The sequence below is a fragment of the Phyllobates terribilis genome, unplaced genomic scaffold (genome assembly GCF_046119375.1).
Source record: "Phyllobates terribilis strain yellow unplaced genomic scaffold, ASM4611937v1 Scaffold_3__8_contigs__length_932513732, whole genome shotgun sequence".
Lineage (NCBI taxonomy): Eukaryota > Metazoa > Chordata > Amphibia > Anura > Dendrobatidae > Phyllobates > Phyllobates terribilis.
Genome location: NW_027362763.1, coordinates 587262170 through 587274878, shown reverse-complemented (window position 1 = coordinate 587274878; position 12709 = coordinate 587262170). Strand labels below are relative to the sequence as shown.

Genomic DNA, 12709 nt, shown 5'->3' with positions numbered 1-12709 from the left:
AAAATGAAAACTGCACGCCTTCCCTTCAGAGTCCTGCCGTGTACCCAAACAGTAGTTTTTGACTATATATGTGGTATCGTACTTGGGAGAATTTGCACAACAAATCTTGGGGTCCATCTGCTCTTGTTATCTTTGTGAAAATGAAAAAATGAAGCACCTGTGGGTTCAAGCTAGTCACAAAACCCTAAATAAATTCATTGAGGGGTATAGTTTCCAAAAACGGGTCACTTTTAGGGGCTTTACACTGTTTTGGCATCTCAAAGGTTCTGCAAATGCGACTGCAGACCTTTCCATCAATCTCTGCGCTCTATAAGTAAAAAAATAATTCGCCCCTTCTTTTAATAGCAGGCGCAGTGTCGGCAGCAGCCGCGGCTCCTTCTACAGTGTACGCAATATTAAAGAAGTTGTCCACTACTTTTACACTGATGCCCTATCCGTAGCATAGGGCACCAATGTATGATTGGCCGGGGTGCCACACGCCACCGATCAAATGTTATCGGTGCCGGCGGCTGGAAGTCCTTACCTGCGGTGCTTGGACATCCATCTGTAGTGGCCGCCGCGAGGTACTGCACATCTGCCTCCCATTCAATTGAATGGGAGGCGGATATGCAGTACACCGCGGTGGCCACTACAATTTGACGGCCAAGCACCGCAGGTAAGGAGTTCCGGCCGGCGGCTGACGATAACAGCGGATTAACAGGGATGCAGAGTGCGGGTTCCCCGGCCGATCATATATTAATGCCCTATCCTATGGATAGGGCATCAATGTGAAAGTAGTAGATAACCCCTTTAAATAGAATGAATAGTCACTGCTCCCCACGCCAACAGTGTAGGCGTGGGGAGCCGTGACTATGCCAGCAGCTCTTCTCACCCTGTGAGGGCGCATGGCAGTGAAGTCATGCATGGCTCATACGGTGAGATCAGAGGCTGGCAGCAGAGCAGGACCCAGCGCTGGAGCAGAGGGAAGGAAGGTGAGTAGTATCGATTATTATTATTTTTTTTTTTTGTGTGCAGTGTGATAGGGGATGAGGGGTGCTATGCATACCAGGATGAGGATGGCAGCCACATATAACAGGAAGGGGGGCAATGGATACCAAGGTGGGGGGATATTAGTACAGAATTGGGGGACATTACCCCTATAACAGTGTTAGCAGCAGACTACCTCCCCCAAAACAGTGCATCATGACCACATTTTTTTTTAAGATTTTCCTCTTCTAAAATCTAGGTGCGTCTTATGGTCTGAAAAATACATTACTATCTCTTGGGACCTGGAGGCTACTTTAGGGAGGAAGGCTGGGTCAGGGGTAAGAATAACTAGATGAAGAGGAAACTCGTAAAGGGTTGGTTTATAGATATGCTAGAAGGGCTGGAAAGTTGCAGGCCCCATGTACAGGCTAAGAGGATAGTTTTAATGTTTAGTATCCCGATTGGGCATTGTGATAAAGGTTCGAATGGGGCCTGGTCAAGGCCTTCAGAACTAGGTTGAGGTCTCAAGGGGGAGGGGGTTCGTGGCTGATGTTTATTACAGCATTGGGTCAGTCCAGTATAATACATCAAAAATAGTGATCTGCTATTTTACAATTGAAGCAAACACCCAGGGCGAAGATCAAAACTTTAAGGGTATTCAATTTGAGACCCTTTTCCAACACCGTTTGTAAGAATTCCAGAAAGACTGACCAGGGAAGCAAGTTATTTTTAAAAGAATTGAACCCTGAAATTTTTTTAGGAATTTTCTTCAACTCTAGCATAAATATTAGTAGTGATTTTCTTCCTTGAAATCATCCTTCTCTTTTTAGGTAACTCTGTGACAAAGACCGAAAGTTTCCTTTGGCTACAGGGCTGTGGAGTCGGAGTCTGTGTCCATTTTGGTGGAGCTGGTATAAAATGGACCGACTCCAACTCCTAAAATATATAATAAATTGGGTACATTAGTTCAATGCAGTTTGTGGGGAATATTTTTTTCATAAGAATTTGGTAAAGTTATGAAATGTCCTATAAATGTCTGTCCTATTCCTGATCTAAGGGTCTAGACTTTTAGCTGAGATGAATCTGTGCTACAGTAAATTTATCACTTAAACATGAGCCATGTATGAGGGAGTCGGAGTCATGGAAATTGAGGAGTCGGAGGTTTGGCTTACAGACTCCACAGTAATGTTTGGTTAAGGCAATTATCTCACGTCTCTTCCTTAAAGTTTTTTGGACCTTGTGCCCACGCCCCTTGCTTGCTCATGTATGCCACTGCCGTCCCATTGTCTGACAACACGTGTCGGATTAAGGAAACACCATGTACTAGAGTTCCTAGTAGAGCTACCGTATATACTCAAGTATAAGCTGCGTTTTTCAGCACATTTTTTTTGTGCTGAAAAAGCCCCCCTTCGCTTATACACAGGTATATACTCGAGTACATAGACATACCGTTGTTAGATAGTGGTGGGGGTGTTGTGGCGGCAGAGGGAGGGGCACACGCAGTAGCTGCAGCTACCAAATGTGCCCGCTGCTAAAGGGAAATGAATATTCATTCTCTTAAGCAGCGGGCACAGAGGAGAACTGAGCCACAGCTCCTGCTGACAGTGCCCACTACTAAAGAGAATGCATATTCACTCCTCTCTGTGCATATAGTCCCGGCGTGGAGAGGAGTGAATATGCCAGCAGATCACATCAGCGTCTGAGAGCGCATGGCTGTGAGATGCCATCCACTGCTCAGATGCTGACATGAGCTGCTACAGGAGAACAGGACGCAGCGCTGGCGCAGAGGTGAGGAAGGAAGGTGAGTATAAGTATTTATTGTCTTAGGTGTGCCGTGATGGGGCCATGTGGAGGGGGGGGGGGTGAGGGAGAAATGCGTATCAGGATGGGGAAATTTACCAGTAGCTGCTGCATTTCCCACTGTAGGCTTATACTCGAGTCAATAAGTTTTCCCAGTTTTTTGTGGTAAAATGAGGTACCTCGGCTTATACTCTACTATATACGGTAGTTTTAAAGCAGCTAGTTCATCCATGTTTGAAGATGAATTTTCCAGATTTGGCGGCCATCTACCTTGGAGAAAAGTGTCCTCTTTGAAGCCAAACAGCCACCGTCTTTCCATATGGCAGGACTTGCATCTGTATTGATGTTTTTTTTTTTTTTTTTTTTTTTTTTTTTTTAAATTTCCCATGGGACGCCCTACCCAAGGAGAGGTTCTTTTCTGTAGAGCCACCTGCTTAGAGATTCCTGTGTTATTCTTGATATGGTAATCCTTCAATCCAGGTTCCCTTTGAATTTTTCTCTTTTCTTCAAGATAACCCACTGAAGTCTCCGGAAATGGATTATTTGTTCTCCTTTGGAAGGAAGGATGTTTGTTTTGTGGAATCTAGCAACATCCCCAGAAATGGTTGCCTTTGTTCTGGGGCTGTTTTTGAATTTATTAACCACCCCCCAAGCGAGACCAATATGTCTTTGACTTGATTTACTACCCTTCGAAAATTGGCCAGGTATGGGATGACTAGAAATGTTTTACACCCTGATATAAGCTGACATTTTTGCCATCAATTTTGTGAATACTCTTGGGGCCATTAAGAAGCCAAAGAGCAGGGCCTGGAACTGTAGGTGGGTTAGTCGCCCCTGAATGTTGACTGCAATTCAAATATTTCTGGTGCTTCTGAAATATCGTAATGAGATAATAGACATCCAGCAGATCTGTTGTCATAATAAAGCATCTCGGGAATAGAAGTTTTTCTGCTGAGCGAATTGTTTTCATTTTGAAACGTTTTGTTATTTAAAACAAATGGATTTAATTTTTTTAGATTTATAAAATTGTTCTGAAGGATAGGTCCCTTTTCTATGAGAAACATGACTTCCCATTCTAAATTCTAAGGCCTGTTGACCTATCTTTGAGCGCTAGTCTTCCGGGCCCATGAAACTTTTTTGGGGAAGGGTACCAAACTCTAGTTTTAACCCTTTGCCTATGGTATCCAAGACCCACTGCCTTAAAGATATGTTTCCCAGGCAGGAAGAAATACTTTTAGTCTCCCACCTACGTGGGTCCTGTAGTCATTGTTACCGGATCTTTTGGGGAGCCCTCATTAAAAAAAAACAAAAAAACACAACATACACACAAACACACAATCCCCCAGGGAGTTCGACCCTCTGTACCGGAACCCTTAACTTTTTGGGTCCCTTTGTCCAGGGGTCGTGACTTGTCTATTCTTGCTTGATGGTTGAAAGTGTTTTTTTTGAATTTTGGAATACGGATTTTTGGAAACCCCTTTTTTTAATCTGAACGTTTGTTCAAGATTTCATCTAAGGTTGAACCAAAGAGGAATTCGCCTTCACATGGGATACCACATAGCCTGGATTAAGAATGAAAATCCTTCGTTCGGATATTTAACCCCTTCATGACCGGGACATTTTCCGTTTTTTCGTTTTTTGCTCCCCTATTTCCTCAGAGCCATAACTTTGATTTTTCGGTCAATATGGCCATGTGAGCGTTTATTTTTGCGGGACGAGTTGTACTTTTGAACGACACCTATGGCTTTACCATATCATATACCGGAAAACGGGAAAAAAAAAATCCAAGTGCAGTGAAATTGCAAAAAAAGTGAATTCCACATTTCTTTTTTGTTTTACCATGTCCACTAAAAGCTAAAACTGACCTGCCAGTATGAGTCGCCAGGTCATTACAAATTCGTAGATACTAAACATGTATAGGTTGTTTTTTTTTTATTTAAGTGGTGAAAAAAAATAAAAATCAAAGAGTTTGGAGATACCAAATATGTGATTTGTTTTTTGTTTTTTTTGAATGGGGCAAAAGGAGGGGGGGGGGGGGTTATTTATATTTTTTCATTTTGGTTTCACTTTTTGAATGCTTCAATAGTCTCCATGGGAGACTAGAAGCTGCAATTGTGCTACACACAGGCGATCACATCGCCCGAGTGTAGTAGAATTGCTCACTTGCTATGTGCGCCGACCACTGGGTGGCGCTCAAAGGAATCTGGCAATGACAACTGCAGGGGTCTCCTGCAGACCCCGGGTTGACATGCCAACTCATCGGCGACCCGCTGTCATGTGACAGGGCCATCGATGGGTGGAGCCAGTGACGCGCTTCCTGTAAGAGAGTGTTAAATGCCGCTGTCAGATTGACAGCAGCATTTAACTAGTTAACAGCCGCAGGTAGAGTCAAAGTCGATCACAGCATTTCGGGAGCAGGCAGAGGAAAGACAGCTCCTCTTACCTTGGACCGGAGACCCTGCAACGTCATTGCGGGGTCCCGATTGATGCCTTGGTGACCCGATGTAGTCATGACAACAGCCGGGTCATCAGGTACCAACAACTTAGTTAGATCATGTGCAGTGCACGATCTAACAACAAAAAAGATTAAAGTACACATATTTGGTATCGCCGCATCCAGAACGACGTGACCTATAAAACTGTCCCACTTGTTAACCCCTTTAGTGAACACTGTAAAAAAACAAACAAACAAAAAAAAACACGAAGTAAAAAACGTTGCTTTATCATGCCGCCGAACAAAACGCAATCAAAAAGACAAAAGGTAACTAGAAATGGTACCGCCGAAAAAGTCATCTTGGCCCGCTAAAAACAAGCAGACATACAGCGCCAGCTGAAAAATAAAAAAGTTATAGCTCTTAGAATAAAGCGATGCAAAAAAGTTCTCTATTCTCTATAAAAGTTTTTATTGTGTAAAAGCGTCAAAAAGTAAAAAAACAATATAAATGTAGTATTGCTGTAAAAGTACTGACCCGAAGAATAAAGCTACCTTAACAGTTTTACCACATGCAGAAAGGCAAAAAAAAAAAACAACCCTGGAATTGTTGCTTTTTGTTTATTCTGTCTCCCAAAAATTGGAATATAAAGTGATCAAAAAAGTGTCACATGCCCAAAAATGTACCAATAAAAACATCAACTTGTCCCACAAAAACAAGCCCTTACATGACTGTCGACTTAATATGGAAAAATAACAGCTTTCAAAATATGGCAGTGTAAAAAAACGTTAGTGTGTGACAGCTGCCAAACATGAAATCAAGATATAAATTTGGCATTGCTGTAATCGAACCGACTCAAAGAATAAAGTAGTCTAATCACTTCTACTACACAGGGTACGACGTAAAAATATGAAACCAGTTCTTCACCTGCAGCTGATTTGTTCATTCTGGCTTGGCTCACATTTATCCTGTGCTCTGCGCTGAGTGCTCAGAAGGAGCCCCCTGCGGAAGATTCCCTAAAATGAGGCAAATGGAGGCACCATGGACACTGCCGGATCACAGGCCAGACAGTGTCCACGTGTCTTTGTATTAGGAGTGAATAAAAATAGAATTAGTCCTTACCGGTAATTCAGTTTCTAGAAGCCTTCCACGACAGCATTGGAGGATGTTGTCCACGCCCTATTGAGGGACAGGAACATAGAGAGATTAAAAGCCCCTCCCCACCGTCAATCCCCAGTGTTTACCAAGATCACCTGGAAAAATGGTTACCTGACAGTTATATGGAATCCATAGGGAGGGAAATTCGTGCTGTCGTGGAAGGCTTCTATAAACCGAATTACCGGTAAGGACTAATTCTATTTTCTCAATATGCCTTCCACGACAGCATTGGAGGAATACCAACGATATTTTATTAGGGAGGGACAATAGCTTGTAGGACTTTCCTACCAAAGGCTAAATCCCTAGTGGATGATAAGTCTAATCTATAATGTTTAGAAAAATTATGAAGGGAAGACCATGTAGCTGCCCAGCAAATCTGCTCAGTAGAAGCGCCTGCTCTTTCGGCCCATGAAGTTGATGTGGATCTGGTAGAATGAGCTTTTAAGGCAATCGGTGGATTCATTTGTTGATTGCTATAAGCTTCCCCAATTGCCTTTTTGATCCAATCCTATCTTTGGTCACGTTCATGTAAGGTTCTCTGATAGAAAGGGCCTGAAGATCTCCTACTCTCCGTGCTGAAGTGATGGCTACTAAGAAGGCAGTCTTATGAGAGAGAGTCTGTATTGAGCTAGAGGATAGAGGCTCAAAGGGAGAGAGGGTTAAACCCTTGAGTACCACATTTAGATCCCAGGATGGGACCTGAGACTGAATTTTTGGGTGAAGCCTGAGTGCTGAAGTTATGAATCTCTTGATCCACCTATGAGAGGCTAAATCTTGGTCGAATATGGAACTTAGGACTGAAATCTGCACCTTAAGAGTGCTAGGTTTGAGACCCAATTGCAATCCACTCTGTAGAAAATCAAGGATCCGAGCAATGTTGGGGTGTGAGGTGTCAGGAATATCTGGAGCGTACCAGGATAGGAATTTTTTCCATATATCGCGTTGGTTACTGGTTTCCTACTCTGTTGGAGAGTTTTTAGAACTTCTTCCGAGAGACCTTTGGATCTTAAGATCTCGGCTTCAGCAACAAGGATGCCAGGTTTAGCCACTGAGGATTGGGATGGAACAGGGGCCCTTGAGAGAGAAGATTCTTGACCTGTGGTAGTATTACCGGACACTCTAGGCAAACCAAGGCCTTTAGGGCTACAGAGGGGCCACCAGAATTATTGCCACTCTCTCTATCCTGACTTTCTGGATGGTTCTTGCTATCAGCGGTATCGGAGGGAACGCATAGACCAGCCTGAAATGCCAGGGATGGGCTAATGCATCCAAATTCATGGCCTTGTCTCGTCTGTCCAAGAAAAAGAAGAGGGGAAGTTTTGTGTTTGACCGACTGGCAAAGAGATCTACCTCGGGGAGACCCCATTTGGCTACCAGCGACTGGAAGATCTGAGGATTCAGGCTCCATTCTCCTGGCTGGATATCTTCCCGGCTTAGAAAGTCTGCTTGGACGTTGTCTGAGCCTTTCAGGTGGATTGCTGAAAGTGATAGGAGATGACGTTCTGCCCAAAAAAATATTCGGCCTGCAATCTGTTTTAGGCTGTGTACCTTCGTACCTCCTTGATGACAAAGGAAGGCAACTGTGGTCACGTTGTCCGAGAGAATCTTGATGTGAGAACCCTGGATTAAGTCAACTGCCGCTCTGAGCGTTTTTTCTACAGCCATTAGCTCACTGAAATTGGAAGATCTGGCACTGATCTCGGGACTCCATCTGCCTTGAAAGGGAATCTGGGCCACCATAGCTCCCCAGCCTCGTAGACTGGCGTCGGTAGTTACTGTAATCAGAGGGTTCTGGGTCCAAGAAACTCCCCACTGAAGATATCGGGAGCTTAGCCACCAAAAAAGAGAAGTTTTTATCCGACCGGGGGTCCTGCACCATTTGTTTAGTGAGTCCTTTTGTCTGTTCCAGGATCTTAGGATATGATCCTGGAGAGGCCTTGAGGGGGCCTGGGCCCACAACACCGACTGGATATAGGCTGTCATAGACCCCAATACAGACATTGTCACTCTCAACGTTGGATTCTCTTGGCGTCTGAAATTTGAGATTTTGGATCTGAGAGCTGTCTGATGCTCCAATGGTAGAAAGGACATCTGTTTGTTGGAGTCCAGAGATACACCAAGGAATTTCCTCCTTGATGAAGGGAGGAGTTCCGATTTTCTTAGGTTTGGAATCCAACCTAGAGACCGCAGGGTTCTTAAGGTTATAGAGACGTGAAGATTGAGAGCTGCTACTGAGGGAGCGACAATCAACATGTCGTCCAAGTATGGAATTATGCACACGCCCTGTTTCTGGATGAGTGCGATGACTTCTGCCATGATCTTCGTAAACACCCGGGGTGCTGAAGAGATGCCGAAGGGCAGTACGTTGTACTGGTAGTGGACTGTTATATTGTCCCTGAGGACTGCAAACCGCAGGAACTTTCTGTGGGACTGATGAATCGGCACATGGTAGTACGCATCCTTTAAATCTATAGTTGCCATGACGAAGTCTTTCCCTATTAGGGGAATAGTTGATTTTCTAGACTCCATCTTGAAACGTCGATATTTGATGTGATGGTTTAGGGACTTCAGGTTGATTATGATGTGTGGGGTCCCTGGTGGCTTCCGTATTAGGAATATTTTTGAGTAGTGATCCGTCCCCTCCTGACCAGGGGGAACCAGAGACACCACTCCCGAATCCAGAAGGTTTTTTAGGGCGACAGGAGATCCTGAGCCCCCCGAGAGGGAAGGGACGTGACCCTCAGGATCTGAGGGGGGCAACTCTCGAATTCCAATAGAAGACCCTCTTCGATGGTATTGAGGATCCACTGGCAGGAAGATATTGCCTGCCACTGGGGAAAGACATTTGAAAGCCGCCCCCCTACACGGACCAAGTCATTGTCTGTCCTGTTGCTGGTGTTGTTGCTGGGGTACAAGGATGTTGCGACCCTTGCCGCCTTTGGGATAGCTCCAGCGCCCAGATTTTCCCTTTCCTCTATACTGTGAGGGGTGACTTTGGGAAGGCCGAAAGGAACGTTTCTTAGCCTGTTTCTGTTCAGGAAGTGTTTTCTTCCTGTCGGAGGCCTTTTCCAGGATTTCATCCAGGGCTGGGCCAAATACATATTTTCCTTGGAATGGAACAGAGCTTGACTTTAGAGGTGACGTCCCCACTCCATGTTTTGAGCCATAGTGCACGGCGAGCAGTATTGGACAGGACAGCTGCCCTAGCCGCGATACAGACTGACTCAGCCGAGGCGTCCGCTAAGAATCCTGTGGCTTTTTGAAGGAGAGGGATAGAGTCAAGTACGTCTGCCCTGGACATGCCCTGAGACAGGTGTGCCTCCAGTTGGGTCAGCCATTTGAAGAGGGATCTGGCCACACAAGTCGAGGAAATATTGACTTTGAGAGAGGCAGAGGAGGTTTCCCATGATTTTTTAAGGACGCTTTCCATTTTGCGGTCCAAAGGATCCTTTAATTGGGACGAGTCCTCAAAAGGGAAGTGAGGTTTTTCTCACTACCCTAGCCACCTGGATGTCTACTTTGGGGACTTCCTATTCAAAACCATCACCCTCTAACGGAAACCTATGTTTTAATTCCGAAGGGGTCGAGAGGCGATTTTCTGGCGACTCCCATTCCAGTCAGATGAGATCCCTAATTACCTCATGGACTGGAAACCTAGTCTGTTTTTTGGTTTTAAGACCCCTAAACATCTCGTCCGGAACAGAACAGAGAACCTCCACTTCTTCCAGCCCCATAGTGCCTCTAACAGCGTCCGGTAGTTCCTCTAAGTTGTCCGAGGAAAAATAATATCTACCGGTTTCGATTGCTTTGGTAGGCCCCACGGACGCCAATTCCTCAAAATCATCAGAGGCTGAGCTACTAGCGTCCATAGAGACCACATCAGAGTCTAACGCTTGGATCTTCCTCTTCTTAGGGGGAGAGGGCCTGGAGGAGAAATAGACAGGCAGGGCAGCAAAGGAGGCCTGAACCTCCTGTCTAACCACCTGGACCTCCTGTTTTAACGAGTGATCTAAGCTCCTCGGACAGTAAGGGGTTTTCTTCCCTAATTATTTAATCAGGACAGGGCTGACACTACTACTTCTTATAGGATGAGGACAGCTTTTTTGTACAGATGCCACATCTACGGGGCAGGTCTTTATCCTTCTTAGAAGCGGCGGCCTTGTCCTCCTAAGAAAGGGGAGAGAAGGGGACCCGTGTGAAATAGAAGGAGGGGAGATCTAGTGTCATCTCAAAGGAGGCCGAGATAACCCCATAGTGACCATCCAGGTACTACTCACTGTAGCCGAGGGCATGCTGAGCTCTGCAGATGCAGGGGTACAGGACCTATCACCTTCCATAGTGGAAATATGGTGGGAATAGCCTTACCTTTTGGTGTCTTCCGGCGGGTTTTAAATAAAACCATGCCTCCCAGCAAGGGACCTCAGGCCCCTCCCCTTTCCGGTCACTTTAAAGGGCCAATCCAGGTTTGGTATGGGCCTTTGGTCCTTCATTCAGCGTCCCTCGTGGAACGGCCCGACCGGAGTGATGGCCGCAGTGGCGTCACCCGGCGCGCACACCCAACCGCCCGCCGGTTCAGGAGCCTGGGATCCACATACAGCGTGTGCGCGCGGCGAAGTCACACTCGGCGCACGCGGGGATGCCCGTGCGCACGGCAACCGCGCTCCAGGAAAGGGGAGATGCCGGAGGGTGGGAGCGGCCTCCAGCATGAATGATCCCCTGGCTAGCTTTACCCTCAGTGGGGCGCAGGAAGCCAGGGTGGTCCCCCAAGGGGAAGCAGCAAGGAGGGAGGAGGGAGCACCCCGACCGACCACTGCCCGGCACACAGGTAGGAAAAACAGCGCTGCCCTGCCGGCCCGACAGCACTGCAGGATCTCTCCATGCCCCAAGGGGGACAGGAAAACACTGGGGATTGACGGTGGGGAGGGGCTTTTAATCTCTCTATGTTCCTGTCCCCCAATAGGGCGTGGACAACATCCTCCAATGCAGTCGTGGAAGGCGTATTGAGAAAAGTGCCTTTGGCTACAGTTTTGTTGACCACTGAAAAAAAAAAAAAAAACTAATTCAGCGCTCCCAAATACCCTCCCTTTTGAGCCCCACATTGTTCCTAAACCGCAGTTAGCGTCCACATGTTTGGAATTTCTGTAGTGATGAGAGTTCGCCTAATTTAAGTGTGTGTGTCTCCAGAAGCACAAGCTGGTCATAACATACTGCTCACAACGCCAGTTTGTAATTTTCACTCAGCAGCATCCACTACTGCTTGTTTCTGGAAAACACCCATGTAGTTAAAATCCTCACCATACCTGTAGATAAATTCCCAAAAGGGGTATAATTTCCAAAATGGGGTCAATTGAGGGGAGATTCTGATCTTCTAGCACTTAGGAGCTGTGTATATGGAGTCTGCAAACTATTCTAGGAAAATCTGCGCTCAAGGAGGCAAATAGAGCTCCGTCTCTACCGAGTCTTACTGTGTGCTAGGCAGTACTGTACATATGAGGTATTCCTACATTCTGCAAAAATTGTGTGACAAATTTTGGTGGCATTTTTACCCATTTCCCAGTGTGAAAATGTAAAGTCTGGGGCTAAAACCAAACTTTGGTGGTAAAAATGGAATTATTCTTTCTTCACCGTCCAATGGTGTAAAATTCTGTGAGGCACATGTGGTGTCAACATGCTCACTGCACCCCTAGATGAATTCATTCAGAGGTGTAGTTTCTAAAATGGGGTCTCTTATGGGGAGTTCTGCTGTTCTGGCACCTTAGGGGCTCTGCTAAAGTGACATGGCACCATCAAACCAGCCCAGCAAAATATAAACTCCAATATGGCGCTTTGTCCCTTCTGAGCTTTGCACTGTGCCTCAAAAGTAGCTTTCGACCACATATGGGGGTATCAGGAGAAATTGAACAACAAATTTTGAGGTTTATTTTCTCCTGCTATCCTTGTGAAAATGAAAATATTGGGGGATAAAACATCTGAGAGAAAAAAAAATATTTTTTTACAGATCAACGTAAAATTCGGTGAAGCACCTGTGGGTTCAAGGTGGTCACCACCCATCTAAATCAATTACTTGAAGGGTCTAGTTTCCAACGTGGTGTCACTTGTGGGGGGTTCTCCAAACGTGATAGGACACCCACAAACCATTCCATCAAGGTCTGTATTCCATTCCCCTCAAAGTGACTTCAAATGTGATGTGGTCCCTAAAAAAAAATTGTTTTGTAAATTTTGTTGGAAAAGTGAGAAATCGCTGGTCAACTTTTAACCCTTAACAAAAAAATTGTCGTTTCAAAAATTGTGCTGATTTAAAGTAGACATGTGGGAAACGTTATTTATTAACTAGTGTGTGTGACATATCTCTA

General features: G+C 45.5%; 1 protein-coding gene across 4 annotated transcripts in view; it reads right to left on the bottom strand.

The window, feature by feature from the left end:
• Positions 1-12709, bottom strand: part of GGPS1 (geranylgeranyl diphosphate synthase 1) — a 32629-nt gene that overhangs the window by 14600 nt on the left and 5320 nt on the right. Inside the window, exon 2 of one of the 4 annotated variants that reach the window (XM_073671472.1) lies at positions 6321-6377. The exons of the other annotated variants lie outside the window; for them this stretch is intronic. The gene's annotated coding sequence lies outside the window, so the exon portion shown is untranslated. The remainder of the gene's footprint in view (positions 1-6320; positions 6378-12709) is intronic. 4 annotated transcript variants of the gene reach the window in all.